Source organism: Galeopterus variegatus, unplaced genomic scaffold, assembly GCF_000696425.1.
Source record: "Galeopterus variegatus unplaced genomic scaffold, G_variegatus-3.0.2 Scaffold107, whole genome shotgun sequence".
Taxonomy (NCBI): domain Eukaryota; kingdom Metazoa; phylum Chordata; class Mammalia; order Dermoptera; family Cynocephalidae; genus Galeopterus; species Galeopterus variegatus.
This window is the reverse complement of record NW_007726218.1, coordinates 942,666-965,050: the sequence shown is the minus strand read 5'-3', so window position 1 is coordinate 965,050 and position 22,385 is coordinate 942,666.

The window sequence follows — 22,385 nt, the reverse complement described above, 5'->3', positions numbered from 1 at the left end:
ATACACATAAGGAGGCAATTTTCCTATGCCCAATGGCAGTGACACAGCTTTGACCTCAATAGTATGTTCTCCATAGCCATCTATATGAACTGTGGCCCCTGGAAACTTATCTGGATTGCCATATATCAGGCTACATTCTGTTCCTGTATCCACCAACACCAAAATACACTGCACATTTGTCCTCGACCAGTGTATTGCCAATTCAACATGAGACCTCCAGTCCTCACCTACCCACCAAGGATGAGTACCTTGGCCTGTTCCCTAATCAAAATGGAACAGTTCATCTGCCTCCTCGGGAGCAACCAAAAAATCCTTTAAATCCACTAAGCATAGCTTGCTACCTGTTTCTGGACATTTAGCAAAACACTGTTCAGGGTGCAATTGCTGCCACAAGGCAAACAGAGCCGCATTTGGCTGCCAGTCAATTTTCTTGCTATCAACCCCTGCTGCAAGCAAGTCAATCCACGTCTGCTTATGGCTGGTCTTGCTTAGTCACTTTGGGATAAAATCCAGAGCATTTCTTGGGGGTTTGGTCTTAGCCACCTTTTGGACCCCTTTTGCTTGTCTCCTATCCTCTCCTTCACCCAAGTTAGCTATCATGGTCATTACTTCGTATATAGGATGACCAATGTATGGGGCTAGTATGACCATCAGTGACCCAAAGGACATTAATGGGGCATTTTGCAGCACTATGTCTTTCATGCTGCCTGTAAAATTTTCATCATCTGGGCCATGAGTGTTCACCTTAAACATGGACTGCCACATCCCCAGCTCCCAAATTATTTGAACCAACTCAGCATATGTTTGTCATTGGCTCACAGTCAGGCAGTTCTCCAGCATTCGCCCACACTGTTCAGTCAGCTGCATTCATCCATTCCATTAAGGAGTGATTACCTGGCTCTTGTGCTTATCTGTGGCTATTCTGTAGCCTTTGCTTCAGGGATGGGTGCATGGTAATGGAGGCCAATTTTTCCATCTCCTCACCAGAGCACATCACACCACCCAACCCTAGGTCCCATAACCACAGCAGCCAAGCAGCCAGGGGCTCCCCCTGTTTCTGCCGGAATTGTCTCCCCAAGTCAACTAATTCAACCTGGGTATACAGGACATAGGTAGTGAATTGGGTCACCTGTGGATTGCCCACTGGTTGTCCCCCTGGTCTCAAAGGCTGCTCATGTTTCACTTTCTGATGCACAACAGGTCGTGCCTGGAGATGCACCGTCTCCCCCAACTCACCCCTGGGTTTGTCGTCCTCCCTGGTGTGAGAGGCAGGTGTGGCCAGTCACTGCACATCTGTAAGGCACTAGGCAGCAAGGTGACAAGGTCCTTGCTGTCTGGGAATTGTGCGGGCAAAAGCTGACTGCCCATCTGCCTGTCTTCCCCTCCTCCCTCTCCTTAAGATCTGAACTTAGAATGAACCCGGGACCCTGAGAACTTTGTAAAGGAGGAATTTATGTTTTTACCTTGCTGACAAGTAGTTAGTCCTGAATCTTCAAAGTGCCATGGCAACTGAAGGTGTTCTAAAAACAGCTTTGTGCCAGCCATAACTGGCTTAATTAGTATAATATGTTATTTCTACTGGCTTATAAAAAGACCTAAAATAAACTGAGATGCTTCACAGGTCAGCAGCCTGAAAAAGTTATTTTACCTCATAATTCCCTACTGTCTCCCCTTGGGTATTGGTCTCCAACCCATGTCATCCTCCAGGACATTTATCCATGCTTCCAACAATTCTGCTTTCTGCTTCAAATCTTGATCAGCTTGCAGTATGGTGAGCAGTAGCCAAGCCCCAGTCAGCAGAAAAGTGGCCATTGGGCACCACATGCTCAAGGACAGCCACATTTCCTCCCCCTCCCAAGGCATTCTCCACTGCAGTGCCTGGTCTATGCTGACTTGCAGTATAGTGAGCAGCAACCAGATCCTGGTCAACAGGAAAGTGGCCATAGGGCACAACCTATTCAAAAGTAGCCACATTTCCTCTTTCTCTCAAGGGCCTTTTGGCTCCCATACCTGCTCAGAATCCTGCTGACTATACCAATTGTAGAGCTAGGGCTAGGTCTCACAGACCCCTCAAGCCCATTGTCCAGACTGGGTCACAAACCCTTCACATTCAGGTCTGCAAGCTAGGTAATAGGAAAAGGTCCTTGGAGCCATGGGTGAAGAAAAAATAAACATTATTCAGAGCTAGGAGCAGTCAACCTAATATAGCTTCCCAGAGCATCCTCTAGAAGCTTTGCACATCTGTGCCATTAGTCCTTTTTACTCAAGTCCATAATCCAAACAAACAAACAAACCCAGCTGCACATGCACAATCACATTAGACAATAACAAGGAACAACCGTGCGCACGCGCATGCCCACCTCAGATCCTCAGCAACACACTGAACATCTGAGGGACCCTTACTATTTTCCTTATATATTTCCAACAAAAGCTAAAGTGAATCTTTTATAGGCAGGATAAAGTTGTATCTTGTTTTTTAATCCATTCAATCACGCTATGTCTTTTGATTGGGGAGTTTAACCTATTTGCATTTAAAATAGTGATAGGTAAGGACTTATATTGCCATTTTGTTCATTGCTTTCTGATTATTTTGTAGTTCTTTTATTCCTGTCTTCCTCTCTTGCCGTGTTCCTTCGTGATTTGATTTTTTTTGTAGTGTTATGCTTTGACTCCTTTTCCTTTATCTTTTGCATATCTACTAGAGGGTTTTTCTTTGCAGTTAACATAAAGATTACATAAACCATTTTATAGTTATAACATCACATCTTAAGCTTATAACTTAACTTTGACCACATACAAAAATTATACACTTTAACATCTATTCCCCCCACATTTTATGCAATTGATGTCACAATTTACAACTTTTTATATTGTGTATCCATTAACAAATTATTATATCTGTAGTTATTTTGAATATTTTTGTGTTCTATTTTTTATTTTTATTTATTTTTTGTGTTCTATTTTTTATACTAAAGTTAAACGTGACATACATTACATTACTAGAGTATTCTGAATTTGACTACATTCTTACTTTTAAAGTGAGTTTTATATTTTCATATGTTTTTATGTTGTTAATTAGTGTTCTTTCATTTCGACTTGAAGAACTCTATTTAGTTTTTCTTGTAGGGCAGTATCGTTGTTATGATCTTTCTCTGCTTTTGTTTAAGAAGGTCTATCTCACCTTCATTTCTGAAGGACAGCTTTGCTGGGTGTAATGTTTTTGGTGGAAAGTTTTTTTCATCACATTGAATATATCATTCCACTCTCCCTTGTCCTGCAAGGTTTCTGCTAAGAAATCCACTAATGGAGTGGTGTCCATCACCATCATGATGAACTAGATGACCTCATGCATCACTCCCCTCCACAAGAGATCAACTTACAACTGTCAAAACACAAAACTGCCATCCTGAAACCACTGGAACTCAGAGTAAGAGAAGGAAAGACCTACTGAGTTTCCAGGAAGGCATGGAGGCTTGCAGCAAGTGTGAAGAGAGCTCACTCCCATCAGTTCTAGCCCCAGCTACTACCTGGGCCAGCATGGCACAGCACATGGAACAGCTATATAGAGATGAGAAAGCTATCACAGAATTTGTGTGTGTGTGTGTGTGTGTGTGTGTGTGTGTGTGTGTGTGTGTGTGTGTGAAATTACTTGGAGCCTGCCAGGGAGAAGTATGCCATGACTGTTTGCAAAAAATATTACTTCAGAACACCCCATCCCTTTTCCGAGGCCAGCAGAGCTACTCACAGAGTTTCCCTATGGCTGAGAAGAGAGTTCAGAACACCCCATCCCTTTTCCGAGGCCAGCAGAGCTACTCACAGAGTTTCCCTATGGCTGCATAGGAGAGAGGGGCCACAGCTGATGGGAGGAAGTCACTTTCACAACCCCATTCCTCACTTGCAGGTCCAGCATTGCATCATACACTGAGAGTGCCACTGGATCTGCTGTCTCAGAAGTGAGAAGAGAGACTAGAAAGTGGATGTCTTATTCCTGACAGGTCTATGAGTCTTCGAAGAGAACTTGTGCGGCCTTACCCCACAGGAAATGTTTGAAGTGCTGGGGGTTGGGGAGAAAGCTGATCCACCAAGATGCATTGGGAAACAGTGTTGGCAGCTGGTCTACCTCCTGATTGAAATGAGTGCCACACAGTAGACACTGTTCAGTGTGATAGAACTACAAGAAGCAAAATCTACAGGAAAGACTCAGTTCCCAACACAGCACACAGCCCAGTTGCTTTTGTGGAGTCCCAACATGACTCAGAAACAAAAGGCTGACAATTAAAAACTGGTCCACACAGGAAAGTTTACTACAGACTGAGAAACAATGGCAGGGCATCAATTTAGCTAAGGCATAACATTCAAATTCCAGTTTCTGCAATAAGTTTCCCTCAACCTGGGAATTAACCACAGGACAGCAAATTAGTTCCAGTTCATTGTTTAAGTGGTGGTGGTTGCTATTAATCCACCACAGAATGGAAAAACCTCACAGACTAGAGACAGAGTTCTCATATGGAGCAATAAAAGTCTAACACTGCCAAAGAACATCTACTAAACCTGGAAGAGGTAGCCATTTCCTTACACACACAGTCATCAATGTAAAGACACAGAGGTCGATAAAGAACAGAGAAGTATGACACCACCAAAAGAAATCAATAAAACACCAGCAATTAACCCAGAAGAATAGTGAATTTATGAAATGTGTGAGAGAGACTTCATAATAATCCTCTTAAAGATGTTCAGGGAGCCAGACAAGGAAAGAGAAATACTTCATGTTCTCACTCATAACTGGGTGCTAAGAAAGAAAGGAAGGAAAGGAAAGAAAGGTGGAAGGGAGAAAGGGAAGGAGAGAGGAAGGAAGGACCACAATAATATGTTGATCTTTCAGAAGGGGAGAACATACTTAAGGGTACTAGAGATGGGGAGAGGGGGGAAGGGGGTTGGAGAGTGATAGACTGGGTAAAAGACAAAGAAAAACCATGATTTGTAATAATGAATGTGCTAATAATAAAATTTTAAAAAGATGTTCAAGGATTCACAAGAAAATACAGATAGAGTATTTAATGATATTTGGAAAACAATCCAGGAACAGAATGAGAAATTTGATAAAGGAATAGGAATAGAATCAATTGAAAAAAGACAAACAAATAAATGAGATTGGGCACATTCAGGGTGGTATGGCCATAGACACAAATAGAAATTCTAGAAATAAAGAATGTTGTCTGAATTTGGAAACTTGATAGAAGGCTGCTACAGCAAGGGCTGACTAGTTAACTCAGTTGGATAGAGTGAGATGTTATAAACCCAAGATCAAGGGTTTGGATCCCTATACTGGTGTATTAGTCCATTTTGTGTTGCTATAACAGAAATACCTTAGACTAGGTAATTTATAAGGAAAAGAGGTTTACTTGGGTTGTGATTCTGGTACAGCTGCATCTGGCATGGGCCTCAGGCTGCTTCTACTTATGCTGGAAAGTGGCAGACAGCCAGCAGGTACAAGCAGATCACATGGCGAGAGGAAGCAAGAGAGAGAGGAGGTGCCAGGGTCTTTTAAATAATTAGCTCTTGTGGGAACTAATAGAGCAAGAACTCATTCACTACCCCTGCTCCACCAGGGAGAGCATTAATCCATTCATGAGGGTTCCACCCCCATGACCTAAACAGTTTCCAGCACTGCCACACTGGGGATCAGATTTCCACATGAGTTTTGGAGGGGACAACACATCCAAACTCCATCATTCAGCCCCCAGCCCCCCCCAAACTCATGACCCTCTCACATACAATATACAATTATTCCATCCCCACAGTCCCAAAAGTCTTAGCTTGTTCCAGCACCAACTTAAAAATCCAAAGTCCAAAGTCCAAAGTCTCATCTGATGCCAAAAGCAAAATTCCAGCTGGGAACTTGTAAAAATCAAAACCAAATCCATCTACTGCCAAAATACAATGGTGGAGCAGACATTGGGTACAAATTCCCATTCCAAAAGGAATAGGCCAGAAGAAAGGAGAAACAGGCACCAAACAAGTCTGAAACCCAGAAGGGCAGACATTCAGTCTTAAAGCTCCAAAATAATCTTCTTTGACTCCAAGTCGTGCATCCTGGGCACAATTGGGCATCTGGGCCCCCAAAGCTTCAGGCAGCCTCGCTTCCACAGCTCCATCAGGTGTAGCCCAGGGGACCACGCTGGTGCCTACAGCTTTTCCAGGCCTGCATTGCATGTTACCACTGGCCCTGCAGTTCTGGTGTCCTGGGAGCAGCCCCGCTGCCTTGGCTCTACTAGACGTTTCCCTGGTGGAAGTTCTCTGTGGGGGCTCTGATGCCACTTTCCTGCTCAGCATTGCTCTAATAGATGGCCTCTGTGGTGGCTCCGCCCTGCAGCAGGTCTCTGCCTGAGCCCCCAGGCTTTTCCATATATCCTTTAAATCTGGGTGGAGGCTGCCACGCCTCCACTTCTCTCACATCCTGCTGGCCTGCAGATTTAACACGATGTGGATGCCACTGGGGTTTAAGGCTTCTACTCTCCAGAGTTGCTGCACGAAACAAACTTGGGACAGCTGTTTGAGGCAGGGCTGCTCCAGCCAGAGCAGCTGGGATGCAGGGAGCAGGTTCTTGAGGGCAGCTGTGCCCCAGGTCTGTCCTCCAGGACAACTCAATCCTTCTAGGCCTCTGGGCCTGTGATGGGTGGGGCAACCTTCCAAACTTCTCAAATGCCCTTAGGGCTTTTTTCCCATTGTCCTGGTTATTAGTATCTGGCTGCCTCATCACCAAACTGATGTCTTTAGCAAACAGTTTATCTGCTTCACCCTCGTGTTTTTCTCCTGCTCTCTGCTTCTCTACTGCATGGCCAGGCTGCAAATTTTCCAAATCTTTGCACTCTGCTTCCCTTTTAAATTCTGGCTTTATATCATGCCTTTGCCATCATAACTCAGAGTAGGCTGTTACAAGTAACAATGTAGCTTCCTTAATGCTTTGCTGCTTGGAAATTTCTTCAGCCAAATGCTCTGGTTCACAACTCTTAAGTCCCACCTTCCACAAAGTCCAAGGGCATGGACACAATGCAGCCAAATTCCTTGCTATGGCGTAGCAAGTGTTATCTTTTGTCCAATTCCTGATAAGTTCCTAATTTCTATCTGAGACCTCATCATCTGCATGGCCTTTACTGTCCACATTTCTATCAACATTCTGCTCACCAACACATAAATCTTTAAGACATTCCAAACTTTCTCTTATCTTTTTGTCTTCTTCTAAGTCCTCCAAACTTCTCCAGTCTTTGCTCATTACCCAGTTCCAAAGCTGTATCCACATTTTCAGGTATCTGTATAGCAACACCCCACTTCTGGTACCAATTTTCTGTGTTAGTCCGTTTTGTGTTGCTATAACAAAAATACTTGAGACTGGGTAATTTATAAGGAAAAGAGGCTTATTTGGCTTATAATTCTGGGACAAAGTCCGTTTTGTGTTGCTATAACAGAAATACTTGAGACTGGGTAATTTATAAGGAAAAGAGGCTTATTTGGCTTATAATTCTGGGACAACTTCATCTGGCATGGGCCTCAGGCTGCCTCTACTCATTGTGGAAAGTGGCAGACAGCTGGTGGGTACAAGCAGATCACATGGTGAGAGGAAGCAAGAGAGAGGAAGCAAGAGACAGAGAGAGGTGGCACCAGGGTCTTTTAAACAATAAGCTCTCATGAGAACTAATAGAGTGAGAACTCACTCACTACCCCTTCTCCCCCAGGGAAAGCATTCATCCATTTATGAGGGATCTTCCACCATGAACCAAACAGCTTCCAGTATTGCCTCACTGGGGATCAGATTTCCACATGAATTTTGGAGGGGACAACACATCCAAACTCCATCAACTGGCCAGCTGCAGAGAGAGAGAGAGAGAGAGAGGAATCTAATTAGAGGAACAAAAAGAAAAAAAGGAAACAGTTGCAGTAATTATGGGACACCTTCAAGTGAAATCTTTGCACAATTGGCATGCCTGAAGGAGATGAAAAATGGAGACCTAGAAAGCAAATTTAAGTAAGTAATGGCTGAAAATTTCTCAAGTGTGGAGAAATATGATAGCATACAGGTACAGAAAGTTCAGAGGTTACCAATCAAATTCAATCACAGGAGGAATACCCCAAGGCACATCATAATTAAATTATCAAAAATGAAAGACAAAGATAGACTGCTGAATACAGCAAGAGAAAAGAAACACATAGCATTCAATAGAGCCCCAATTCAGCTTTCAGCAGACTTCTCAATACAAACCCTACAGGCCAGGAGAGAGTGGAATGATGCATTTAAAGTGCTGAAGAAAAAAGACTGTCAATCAAGAATTCTGTATCCAGCAAAACTAACCTTCAAATAAAAGAAGAAATAACATCTTTCCCAGACCAAAAAAGAAAAAAAACTCAGGGAATTCACCAACACTAGAACTGCCTTAAAAGAAATGCTAAATGGAGTTCTTTCATCTGAAAGAAGACAATTCTAAAATATAACAAGGAAGTATTTGAAGGCACAAAACTCACTAGTAAAGGAAAGTCACAGACAAACTCAGAACACTCCAATGTTGTAAGCATGGTGAATAAACCACTTATATCCTTAATATGAAGACTAAAGGACAAACCTAATAAGATAAAAGTAAATACAGCAATCATATATGATACAGGCTATATTAAAATATGTAACTTGAAACAACAAAATAAGTGGGGGGAAATGTCAAAGTGTAGACTTGACTTTGTATTTTCTTTCTTCTTATCAGTCAAAGTTTAGTTGTTACTAGTTGAAAATAATCTGTTATAATTGTAACATGTCTTTTTGTAATCCTCATGGTAACCATAACATAAAAACCTATAATAGGTATACTAAAAATAGTGAGAAATTAAAATATACTACAAGATGAAAATCATTTAATCACAGAGGAAGACAGGAACACCAGGAAAAAAAAAAAAAAGCAAAACAACAAGAAGAAATGTAGCAAAAATGGCAGTAACAATCCCTATATATCAATAATAACTGTAAGTGTAGATGGATTAAATTCCCCAATTAAAAGACACAGAGTGGCTGAGTTAATTATAAAACAAGAACCAACAATATACTGCCTGCGAGAAACTCACTTCCCCTATAAAGACAGATTGAGTGAAGGTAACTGTATGGAAAGAGGTATTTCATGCAAATGGAAACCAAAAGAGAACAGGTATAGCTGTATTTAAATCAGATAAAATTGACTTCAAGTCATGGAACGTAAAAAAAAGGCAAGAAAGGTTATGATTTAGTGAGAAAGAGATCAATTCAACAAGAGGATATAACACTTCTAAATATATACAAACTCAACACCAGGACATCCATATAGAGAGCAAATACTAATTGATCTAAATGGAGGGATAGATTCCAGCATAATAATAGCTAGGGATGTTACCACCCCAACTTTCAACAAAGGACAGACCTTTCAGAAAGAAAATTAACCAGGAAACATTAATCTCCAATCTAGGCTTAGTGGACTTAACAGACATTTACAGAACATTTCATCCAACAGCTGCAGAATACACAATTTTCTCAGCAGCACATGGAGCATTCTCTAGAATAGACCATATGTTATGTCACAAAACAAGTCTCAACAAATTTAAGAAAATTAAAATCATACCAACTATCTTTTCTGACCACAATGGAATAAAACTAGAAATCCATAACAGAAGGGATATTGGAAACTACAAACACATGGAAATGAAACAACATGGTCCTAAACAATGAATGGGTCAAAGAAGAAATTAAAAAGGAATTAAAAAAATTGCTGGAGATAAATGAAAATAAAAACACAACATACCAGAACCTATGTGACAGAGCAAAAGCAGTTCTGAGAGGGAAGTTAATAGTAATAAATGCCTATATCACAGAAGAAGAAAGACTTCAAATAAACAACCTAACGTTAAACCTCAAGGAACTGAAAAACAAGAACAAACCAAACCCAAAATCAGGAGGAGAGAGATAATAATGATAAGAGCAGGAACAAATGAATTAGAGATTCAAAAAAATACAAAAGATCAATGAAACAAAGAGATGTTTTTTCAAAAAGATAACCAAATTGATAAACCTTTAGCTAAACAAATGAAGAAAAAAAGAGACGTTACAAATAAATAAAATCAGAAATGAAAAAAGAGACATTAGCACTGATACTACAGAAATGCAAAGGATCATAAAAGAGTATTACAAACAACTATATGCTAACAACCTGGAAGAACTAGAAGAAATAGATGAATTTCTGGACATATACAATTTACGAAGGTTAAATCATGGAGAAATAGAAAACTTAGACAGAACAATAAGGAGTAAAGAGATTAAAGCAGTAATTAAACTCTCCCAACAAAGAAAACCCCAGGACCACATGGCTCCATTGCCAAATTCTACCAAACATTTATTATTTTTTTACTACATATGGATTTTCTTTATTCTTTCTTTCCTTTTTTGTACATTTTCTTAATTTTATTTTTTAATTATTAGCATACACATTATTACAAATCATACTTATTCTTTATGCCCCTTATCCAATCTCTCCCCATCCCCCATCCCTCCCCCCACCGCTGATAACCCTAGATCTCTTCTCTCCTTCTGCAAGAGTAATGGTTACTCTGTTGATTTGTTGCCTAGATGATCTGTCCAGTTCTGAGACAGATGTGTTCAGGTCCCCCACTATTATCATAGAGCAGATGCTTCTTCTATCACTCTGGAATGGGCTTTGTGGAGAGAGACATCGTCTTCTTTTCTTTGGTCCCAGCTGGTGACTCTCCTTGTGTCAATGCACTTGAGTGGCCGGTGGGTCATCTGCACAGTGGTTGTGGCATCTAGCCACTTTTGTGGCAGCTGTGGCTATTATAATGGCTGTGGTGGGCCACACACATGGAAGTTGTGTTTTTGGCATGCTCCTTGCCTGGATGTGGGAGGAGGGGTTTGTCCCTGACTCCATACCTCAGGACCTGGGGTGGGCCCTGTGGCAATGGCAGCATGCCTGGTTGTGGTAGGAGGGGTCAGTCTCTGGCTCCATCTGCTTTTACATTCTAAGATATTGTTGCAGAGCAGTTGGGTGGGAGGGGGAGAGGGGAAGGTGGAAGGAAATAGGGTGGGAGAAAGAGGACAGAGGGGGAGAATTGTTTAGACCTGTGTCACCCTCCTAATTCCTGCAGGGGAGATGAGGGGGCTTCAATTGGTGGCTTGGTCATTGTTGGGCTGAATGCAGATGTCAGAGGTGTGTGGCTGAAGCGCTTGGCTCCCCACTGCCCCAGCTTGGGAGCCCAGGGTGCTTCCTGTGGTGTCTCACTGGTCATTGTTGGGCTGGTTATGCGTGTCAGGGGGCATGGTTCTGTATTAAATTATTAACTGTTTCCACTGCTTACATTCTGCACTGGTACTAATTTGTTGTCCTTTGTTTACTTCTAAAATGGGGGAACGTCCTGTGGGGACCAGAGCATGAGCCCTATTGTTGAGCTAAATTACTGCTTTGCTGCTGATTCTCTTAGGAAGGCTTTTTGTGAAGCTCAGGTTTTAATGGTTGACTTTGTAGGTACTTCTGCATCTCATGAGATCCAGTACACGTGGGTTGTGTAGATACTCTGGTCTGGACCTGAGTCTTTTCAGCAAACTGTTCCCCTTGCAGTTCTATATTCCTGACCAGTCTACACACAGTGGGCCTGTGCTGATTGGAGGGCAGATCAGCTGTTCTTGCTATGCTCCAGTGTTCCCCCAGTGGGCCCATATCCCCCACCGCCTGCACTCCAAACACTTCCAATGGGATGGGCCTTGTGCTAGTCCCTTGTGGTGACTCACTGGCCTCTGAGTGGCTCCTTTTTTCAATTGTTGTGGCTCCTCACTCCTATCTTGATCCATGGGAACACTGTTAGTGGTCTTGCTGGCCTGAGGGCCACGTAGGCCCTCTTCTCCTCTACCACCTACAAGCCACTTTATATGAAGGGCACAGCAGTGGCTTTTGCCAGCTCCTGCTCCATGCACTCACCAGTTCTAGCCTTGAAGTGGCTGGGATTAAAAATGGTAGGAGCAGTCCTTTCTTTCTCCCATTGTGTCTTCTCTTGCCTTCCTGTACTCTGTAGGTCTCTCCTCCTCTTCCTGTGTGTTCTAGCAGCCCCAGCTTGGATGTCATTGCTTTTTAGTAGTTGTAAATTGGTTTATTTGTGGGAGAGAGTGATGCTGGGGACTGTCTATTCCTCAACCTTGACTGGAAGCCCAAATTCTACCAAACATGTAAAGAAGAACTAATATCAATTCTTCTTAAAATCTTCCAAAAAATTGAAGAGGAAGAAATACTTCCACACTCAATCTATGAGGCCAGCATTACCCTCATACCAAAAATGGAAAAAGACACACACAAAAAACACACTACAGACCAATATCCCTAATGAACAGAGATATGAAACCCTCAACAAAATGCTTGTGCACCAAATCCAACACCACATTTAAAAGATCATTCACCATGATAAAGTTGGTTTTGTCCATGGGATGCAAGGATGGTTCAACATATGCAATGCAATAAATGTGATACATCACATCAACAGCATGAAGGGGAAAAAAAAGAATAATTTTAATAGATGCAGAAAAAGCATTTGATAGAATTCAACACCACTTCGTGATTAAAAACACTCAACAAATTAGGTGTAGAAAGAATGTACTTCTGCAATAAATGTCATATATGACACACCAACAGCTAATATCAGTGAATAGACAAAAGTTGAAGGCTTTTTTAAAAGATCTGGAACAAGACTAGGATATCCCTCTTCCCCACTCTTGTTCAGCACAATACTGGAAGTTCTAGCCAGTGCAATAAGGCAAGAGAAAACAATAGAAGGCATCCAAATTGGAAAAGAGAAAGTCAAACTACCCCTATTTGCAGATGACGTGATCATATACATAGAAAACACTATACACTTCACCAAAAAATTAGTAGAATTAATAAATGAATTCAGTAAAGTAGCAGGATACAAAATCAATATACAAAAATCAGTAGTGTTCCTATGTGCCAATAACACAATATCTGAAGAAGAAATCAAGAAAGCAATCTCATTCACAATAGCCATCAAAAAAATGAAACACCTAGGGGCCGGCCCGGTGGCGCACTGCTTCAGTGCGCCGCTTGGGAAGTGCGGCGGCGCTCCCGCCGAGGGTTCGGATCCCACATACAGACTGGTTCCCGCTCACTGGCTGAGTGAGGTGCGGGAGCAACACCGAGGGTTGCGATCCCGTTGCCGGTCCCGGTCCGGTACGGGCGTGACACTGAGGGTTGCGATCTGTTGCCGGTCACGAAAAAAGACAAAAAAAAAAAAAAAAATGAAACACCTAGGAGTAAATCTAATAAAGGAGGTGAAAGATCTCTACAATGAAAACTTCAAACATTGGTGAAGGAAACTGAAGAAGACACAAACAAATAGAATGATATCCTGTGTTCATGGGTTGGAAGAATTAATATCATCAAAATGTTCATATTACCCAAAGCAATCTACAGATTTAACTATCAAAATACCAATGACGTTCTTCACAGAAATAGAAAAAACAAGTTCCCAGCCTCCAAAACTGTAAGAAATAAATTTACTCCTTTATAAATATCTAGTTTCAGGTATTCTGCTATAAGCAACAGAAAATGGATGAGAATACTAATATTTTGTTGAAGTTTTGGCACCTTTGTTCATTAGATGTATTTATCTATAATTTTTTCTTTTTTTGAAATATCTTTGGTTTTGGTATTAGGATAATTCTGGCATCATAAAATGAGTTATAAAGTGTTCCCTCTGCTTGTATTTTCTGGAGGAGATTGTACAGAAATGCTATCATTTTCTTTTTAAGCATGTGGTAGATTTGAAATCATTCGGGCCTGTTGCTTTCTATTTTGGAAAGTTATTAATTGTTGATTCAATTTCTTTAATAAATAAAGGCTTATTCAGATTATCTATTTTTCCTAGTGTATATATTGTACAGAAATGCTATCATTTTCTTTTTAAGCATGTGGTAGATTTGAAATCATTCGGGCCTGCTGCTTTCTATTTTGGAAAGTTATTAATTGTTGATTCAATTTCTTTAATAAATAAAGGCTTATTCAGATTATCTATTTTTCCTAGTGTATATATTTGTAGATTGTGTCTTTCAGAAAAATTGGCTCATTTTATGTGATATCAAATTCATGGGTATAAACTTGTTTGCAGTATTCTTTAAATATTCTTTTAATGTCCATAGGATCAGTAAAGATGGCTCCTCTTTCATTTCCAATATTAGTAATTTGTGTCTTCTCTTTTTTTTTCTCAACTAATCTAGCTAGAAGTTTGTCACTTTTATTTATATTTTCAAAGAAAACTGGTTTTGGCTTCACTGATTTTTTTCTATTGTCTTCTTTAAATTTTTATTGACTTCTACTTTAATTATAATTATGTTTTCTTCTGCTTATTTGGGGTTTAATTTACTCCTCTTGTCTACTTTCCTAAGATAGAAGCTCAGATTATTGATTTTATATCTTTCTTTCTTTTTTAATATATGCATTCAGTGTTATAGATTATCCTCTAAGCACTGCTTTTGCTGCATTCCACAATTTTTGATAAGTGGTATTTTCATTTTTATTTAGTTTGAAATACTTTAAAAATTCTTTTGCGACCTTTTCTTTGACTCCTATACTATTTAGAGGTGTGTTGTTTGGTCTACAAATATTTTGGGATTTTTTTGCTGTCATTCTGTTACTGATTTTTAGTTTAATTCCATTGTGGCCTGAGACCATATTTTGTATGATTTCTATTATCTTAAATTTGTTAAGGTGTGTTTTATGGCCCCAGATACTGTCTATCTTGGTGAATATTCCATATGATCTTGAGAAGAATGTGTTTTGAAGAATTTCTACTGAATGTGTTGCTGTTGAATTCTGTGTTCTATAAATGTCAGTTAGATCCGGTTTATTTATGGGTTGTTCAGTTCAACTCTATCTTCACTGATATTCTGCCTTCTGGATCTGTCAATTACTGATTGAGGGGTGTCAAAGTCTCCAACTATAATAGTGCATTTGCTATTTTCCCTTGAATTTCTCAGTTTTTGTCTCATGTATTTTGATGCTCTGTTGTTAGGAGCATACACATTCAGGATTGTTATGTCTGGTAGAATCAACCCCTTTTTCATTATATAATGCCTATATTTATCCCTGATCATTTTCCTTGCTCTAAAATGTTTTGTCTGAAATTAAAATAGCTATTCCAGCTTTCTTTTGATTAGTGTTATTGTGGTTTACCTTCCATTTATTTACTTTTAATATATTTGTGTCTTCATATTTAAAGTAAGTTTCTTATGGACAAAAATAGTTTGTCTTTTTAAAAAAATTCACTCTGCTAGTCTTTCTTTTAATTGGTGTATTTACACTATTTGTGTTTAAAGCAATTGTTGATATAGTTGAATTAATATCCATCATGTTTGTGATTGTCTTCTAGTTGTTGCTTTTGTTCTTTATTTCCTTTTTTGTTCTTTAATCTTTTCCTGCATTTTCCAGTTTTAATTGAGCATTTTATGTGATTTTAGTTTCTGTTCTCTCTTAGAATATCTATTATCCTTTTTCAAATTTCAGATTTTTATTGGAATTTATTCTTCTTTTTAAAGAATTCAGTTGTTGCTCTAGAATTTGCAAAACATATTTACAACTAATCTACATCCACTTTCAAATAACATCATACCACTTCATTGGTAGTACAGGTACCTTATGACAGAGCATTCCAAATTCTTTCCTCTCATCCCTTATAACACTTCTGTCATTCATTTAACTTATCCATAAATTGTAATTATTCAACATACTATTGCTATTGTTATTTTCCTTTATGTGTATATATATATATATTACATTCTATGATGTTGCAGGGAAGATGGGGGGAGTGAAGGGGAAAGAGGAAGGAAATAGGTTGGGAGAAGGTGGAAGGAGAAAGGGCAGAGTTGAGGCCTGTGGCACCCCCATTATTCCTGTGTGGGAGACCAGGGGACTTCCAGTGGTGGCCTGGTCATTGCTGAGTTGGGTGCAGATGTTAGAGGGGTGTGGCTGAAGCCTTAGCCACCCCCGCACCAGCTTGGAAGCCCAGGGCGCTTCCTGTGGCATCTTGGTAGTTGCCACTGGTTGATTGTGGGTGTTGGGGATGTGTGGCTGAAGTCCTTGGCCCTCGACCACCCCAGTTCAGGAGAGCTTTGGGCACTTCCTGCAAGTGGCTTGGTGGCTATCAGTGGGCTGGTTGTGGGTGTTGGGGGGACATGGCCAAGGCCTTTGGTCCCCCATTACCCCCAGCTCAGGAGAGGTTGGGGAGCTTCCTGTGGCAGCCCAGTGGTCCTTGCTGGCTGGTTGTGGGTGTCAATGGGGCACGGCTGAGGTTCTTGGCCCCCCACCCTTGGGATTTGTTGTGGGTGTTGGGGGGCATGGCTGAGGCCCCCAGCCGTACCCTCTCCCTGGCTTGGTAGCCCAGGTGACTTCTGTTCCTTCTAGGTTTCATAGGTGTTCTTTGATGATGTGAGACCTCTACTAGTTAATATCAAACTTTGTCTCTGGTCTGTAGGTATTTTGTTTTTTCTTTCAGTTCTATGTTGGATTATTTGCTGTTCCTACCATTTAAACTCTGCACTGGAACTAAACTGTTGTCCTTTGCTTACTTCTAACATGGGGGAACTTCCTGTGGGGACCAGTACTTGAGCTCTGTACTAAATTGTTGTTTTGCTGCTGATTCCCTGGGGAAGGCTTTTTGTGTTGCTCAGATTTTAATGGTTGACTTTATAGGTACTTCTGGGTCTCATGAGATTTGGTACTCCTGTGTTGTGTAGAAACTCTGGCCTGAGTCTTTTCAGTAAACTGCACCCCCTGCAGTTCTATATTCCCGACCAGTCTCCACTGAGTGGTCCTATGCTGATGAGGGGGCAGATCAGCTGTCATTGTTATGCCGCAATTTTCTCCCAGTGGGCCCATCTCCCCCACCATCTGTGTGCCAAACAATTCCCATGGGACAGGCCATGTGCAGGTCTCTTGTGATGACTCACCAGACTCTAAGTGGCTCATTTTTTTAGTTGTTGTGGCTCCTTGGTCCTATGTGGATCCATGGGAACCCTATTAAGTGGTCTTGCTGGCCTGGGGGCCACCAAGGCCCTCTTCTCCCCTGCAGCCTCCAAACAACTTCATCTCAAGGGCACACCTGTGGCTTTTGCCAGCTTCTGCTCCAAGCATGCACCAGGGCCAGCCTTGGAGCAGCTGGGGCTCAAAACAGTCAGAGCATTTATTTTTTTCTCTTGTCATGGCTTCTCCCACCTTCATACACTCTGTAGGTTTCTCCTCCTCTTCTCCTGATCTCTAGTGGACACAGCTTGGCTGTCATTGCCTTTTAATTGTTGTAAATTGGTTGATATGTGGGAGAGAGTGGTGCTGGGGACTGTCTATTTTGACATCTTGACCAGAAGTCTCTATTATTACTTTCAACAAACTTATCTAATAGATCAATTAAGAATAAAAAATATTTCTGCCATTTTTTTGGCCTTTGTCCAGTACAAAAGAATAAGGAACATTTAAAATTTTTATTTTACCTTCATTTATTCCTTTTCAAATGCTCTTCCTTTTTTGATGTAGATCTAACTTTCTGCCCTGTATTATTTTCCTTTTCTTTGAATAACTTTTTAACATTTTTTCTAAGACAGGTCTATTAGTAATAAATTCCCTAAATCTTTAGTTTGTCTGAGAAAGTCTTTCTTTCTCCTTCACTTTTGAAGAAAAGTTTCACTGGAAACAGAATTGCAAGTTGAATTCTTTTTTATTTCAACACCTTAAATATTTTGCTTCACTCTACTTTTGTTTGCATGATGTGATGGTTAATTTCATGTGTTAACTTTGCTGGGACACATGCCCAGATATGTGGTCAAACATTATTTTGGATGTTTCCATGAGGGTGTTTTTGAATGAGATTAATATTTGAATCAGTAGACTTCATGTTTAAGACAGGTCACCCTCCATCATATGGATCAGTTGAGGGCCTGAGTAGAACAAAAGACTGCCCTTCCCCAGTAAGAGGGAATTCTGCTAGCAGACAGCCTTCAGACTTGAACTGCAACATTGGCTCTTTCCTAGTCTCTAGCCTGACAGCCTACGCTGAAGGTTTTGGACCTGCTAGCCTTCATGATCACATGATCTGGTTTCTTAAAATAAATGTATACCCACACACACAAACACACATACACACCCCATGGTTATATTCTCTGGAGATCCCTAACTACTACACATAGCTTCTGAATAGAAGTCTGATGTAATTCTTATCCTTGTTCTTCTGTAGGTAAGGTCTTCCCTTCCCTTGCCCCAGGCTTTTTTCAAGATTTTCTCTTTGTTGTAGATTTTCTGAAGTTTGAATAAGATATATCTGGGTAGAGATTTAGATATTTATCTTATATGGTGCTATTTGAGATTTGTGGATTTCTGGCTTGGTGTCTGTCAATAATTTTGGAAAATTCTCAGCCACTATTACTTCAAGAATTTCTTCAGTCCCTTTCTTTCTTCTCCTTCAGGTATTCTTATTTTGTGTATGTTACAGCTTTTGTAATTGTCACACGGTTCTTGGGTAATCTATTCTGTTTCTTTTTTTTCTCATTTCTTTTCAGTTTTGGAAGTTTGTATTGATGTATCTTTAAGCTCACTGATTCTTCAGCCTTGTCCAGTTTACTGATGAGCCTATCAAGAGCATTCTTCATTTCTGTTACAGTGTTTTTATTACTAGGATTTCCTTTTTTGTCAATTAGAACATTTATTTGCCTTTTAAAATCCATATTTAAAATATTTTAAACACTTCCAAAGATTTTTTTCCCTCAAAGCACGATTTAAAGGTTGTTTACATTCTTAACCCAAGCAAGAGATGAAACACAATTTCAGCATGACATTATATGTGGTGATCTCATGAACTCTACTCAACTTTGGAAATTCCAACCCTTATAACAGTCATCCTGGCTCACCTCCTTATGAAACAAGAAATGGCAGAATGAATTGTTAGGCTTTTCTTCAAGAAATGTTGAAGGTTAAATCTATCATCTTAAATAATTCCCAAAATGATTGCAGAAGAAAAAGTACCAGATCATGTTATATCCTCACAATAGATCATTGCAGGTCTAGAACTTTTTAAAAAGATGACTTGGAAAAAGATTTGTCCATCAGAGAAAGGGGCCTTTGGGTCTCAAATACCTAATTTCAGGTTTCCCTTAAAGCTACACATTGCTTATGCCACCTTTCTTCCATCACATCTTCAAATTAATGAAAGACACTAATTCCAGCTGATTGTACTGCAGCAGTTGCAATGGCCACTATTCTAGAAGCAAATTTTCCTGGGAGAACTGGAGGAAAGTTTTGTTGTTTTGATTTTTGCTTAAAACAATAACAGTAAAAAACCAAACAAACCAAAAAACCATATACGTTTGATTTGGGATCCATCTCTTAGCATTTTTTTGAGGCTTTCTTATAGTTTTTCTTTTTTTTAATCTCTTTGCTTATATACCTATCTGTTCTTGCATGTTGTACACTTTTTCCATTAGAACCCTTAGCATATTAATAATAATTATTTAAACTTCCAACCCTTATAATCCCAACATCCCTATCATTTCTGGTTCTGATGCTTACTCTGTCTCTTTCCACTGTATCTTTTACCTTTTAGCATGCCTTGTAATTTTTTGTTGAGAGCTGGACATGCACTGGATAAAAAGAAATGAGATAAATAGACCTTTTGTGTGAAGCTTATTATTGTTTGGCTAAGAGTTAAGCTGTTTTTGCTGTTTGATTTACCTAGAAGCTGTATTTACACCTTGCGATAGGTGTCAGCTGGTAGAATTTCCTCTGATGTTCTTATTTTTCTTGCTGTCTTTGTGTTTCCCTAGAGATTTTCTCTTAAATAAGGTCTGAGACATGCAGTTCACTTGGTTGTAACCCCTTATTATTATACATGAACCCTACTGATGTGATGATAAAATGTGGGGAAAGGGGAAGTGTTTATGATCCTGATTACATGCTAGTCTTTTTTTTTTTTTTTTTTTTTTTTTTTTTAAGATGACCGGTAAGGGGATCTCAACCCTTGGCTTGGTGTTGTCAGAACCATGCTCAGCCAGTGAGCCAACTGGCCATCCGTATATAGGATCTGAACCCTTGGCCTTGGTGTTATCAGCATCGTACCCTACCGAGTGAGCTACATCTCAACCCTTGGCTTGGTGTTGTCAGAACCATGCTCAGCCAGTGAGCCAACTGGCCATCCCTATATAGGATCTGAACCCTTGGCCTTGGTGTTATCAGCATCGTACCCTACCGAGTGAGCTATGGGCCGGCCTACATGCTAGTCTTTTAGTGAGCCTATGCCCCTGGGCTGTGACCCTCACATATCCTTCTCAGTTTCTCCCTACCTGTCCATTCCCCATCTTAGGCAAAACAAGAAGGCTAGTGGGAGTTGGATTTGGTAATTCCCTTACCCAATGTCAAAGACTAAAGGGGGCTGAAATTGGGTATTTCCTTTCTTCATGTTGGTTAGGATCTGGTAGAACCTATGTTGGTTATGTTATGGTAACATAGTTTCTTTTCAGGGCAGCCATTTATTAAAGAGAGCAGAACTCTTTTATTTAAAAGGTTCTGTTGTATTTTACAAAGCTATACTTTAAAATTATTATTTTTCTCCTTCTTCTTCTGGAAGTATTAGGGGATTTCCCTCCATTCTTCACAATAAGAGCCTGGTAAGGCTCCTGGAGATAAAATTCGGGAAATTGTGGGGATTCCTCTAAGGCTGGGCCCTCCAGAGTTTTAACTCTCAAGTTGTTGAGCCTCCAGTAATTCGTTAGTTACAATTTAAGTGTTTCTACTGCTACCAGCTCTCGCAGAGGGCATTTACTCCTTGGCTTTTGCTCCAGATACACTGTGATTTTCTGTATCTACCTCTCTACCCAGTTTTTGGTACAGCAGCTTGACCTGTGACCTCAATTCTCTGGTAGACATAAGAAGATTTGGTTCTCAGTTTATTCCATTTTATTCTTATTGTCAGGGTTCGTGTAATGATTTCCAAGCTTTGTACATGTCAGAGCAGAAACCAAAAGTCTCTTTGTTGATGCTATTGCTATCCTGTCTTTTTATACTTACTTCACATAATGAATTTGGAAGTTTATCTTTTTATATAATCCAGAACAATTTGAAGAGGGATGTGCAGTGTATATATTTGTTCTCTTTTTCTCTCTGTGATTCCTTAGAACCCAGCACCGTGCCTGGTGCAACATAAGCACTGAAATAGAATGGTAGAGAAGTAGTCTGCAAATTTGGAAGATCCAACCTTGTCTATAACTTATTTACCATTACAAATTATAGTGAATACCATACCTCCTGTCAAAAATACATAAATCCTAATCTCCTTTATGGTTTTGAGAATAGCATTTTGAGAACAACTCTAATGAGAACCTCTCTATTGGGTCTATGAATGGCTAGGCCAATGATATCACCCCTTACTTCTTTGCTAGAGCATAGAATCATTATAACCTTTGAGCAAGTGCTAGCCACCTCCTTTGAAAACCCGATCATAAGAATACACAACTTTTTCTTGTAGTATTTCCAAATCTGGGGGGCACTTGTACTATCTCCTCTAAGATAATGGGTTACAGATTGTGTCAACTATGAGAATGTGCTCTTGGATCTCCAAATGCAAGGGGAATAATTGACCAAGCTATTGTCTTAAATCCAGCACCAAATTTTCAGGTAGAAGCCATGCTTCTCACAGTCTGTTACCAGCCAAGAACTGAGCCAAGCAAGGGTACTACAGCAGGTCTCTTCCTGGGAGACGTGAGACTATCTGTAGCCAACTTTGGTTTAACAGATCTTTCTACCATCTTAATGAACCTTCCTTAGACAGCAGGGGAATATCGAATTCTTCCACCCAACCTTCCTTCCCAGTGACCCTCTCATCAGGATCAGGCTTGGATTATGGTCTCATAGCTCTCCTTCCAGACTTTACTATTTTTTTTTTTTTGTATTTTCGCTCACAGGTATTTTCTCTAATACAATTCTTGCACATTTAATTCCATATTGGTGTTTTTTTTTCATAGAGAACCCAGATTAACATTATGGGTGGAGATGAGGAGGGTCTGAAAAGACAGGGATCTCTGAACAGGGTTTGCCTAAAGAAGTAAGAGTAAGGCAGTAGACCAGAAGATGTGGGGAAGAAAGTGTAGTGGGATGTCTCAAACCCAGAGCTGTGGAAATCTGGCACACTGGGATGACTTTGACTCTCTGGAATTTATCACTACCTTTAGCTCTCTTTAGGAAATGCTCAGGAAGGTTTTGTTGACTGGTTAGGGTCAGGTTAGCAGAGCTAAGGAAATAGTTAATGTTAATAAACTCTAACAATTATTGGAC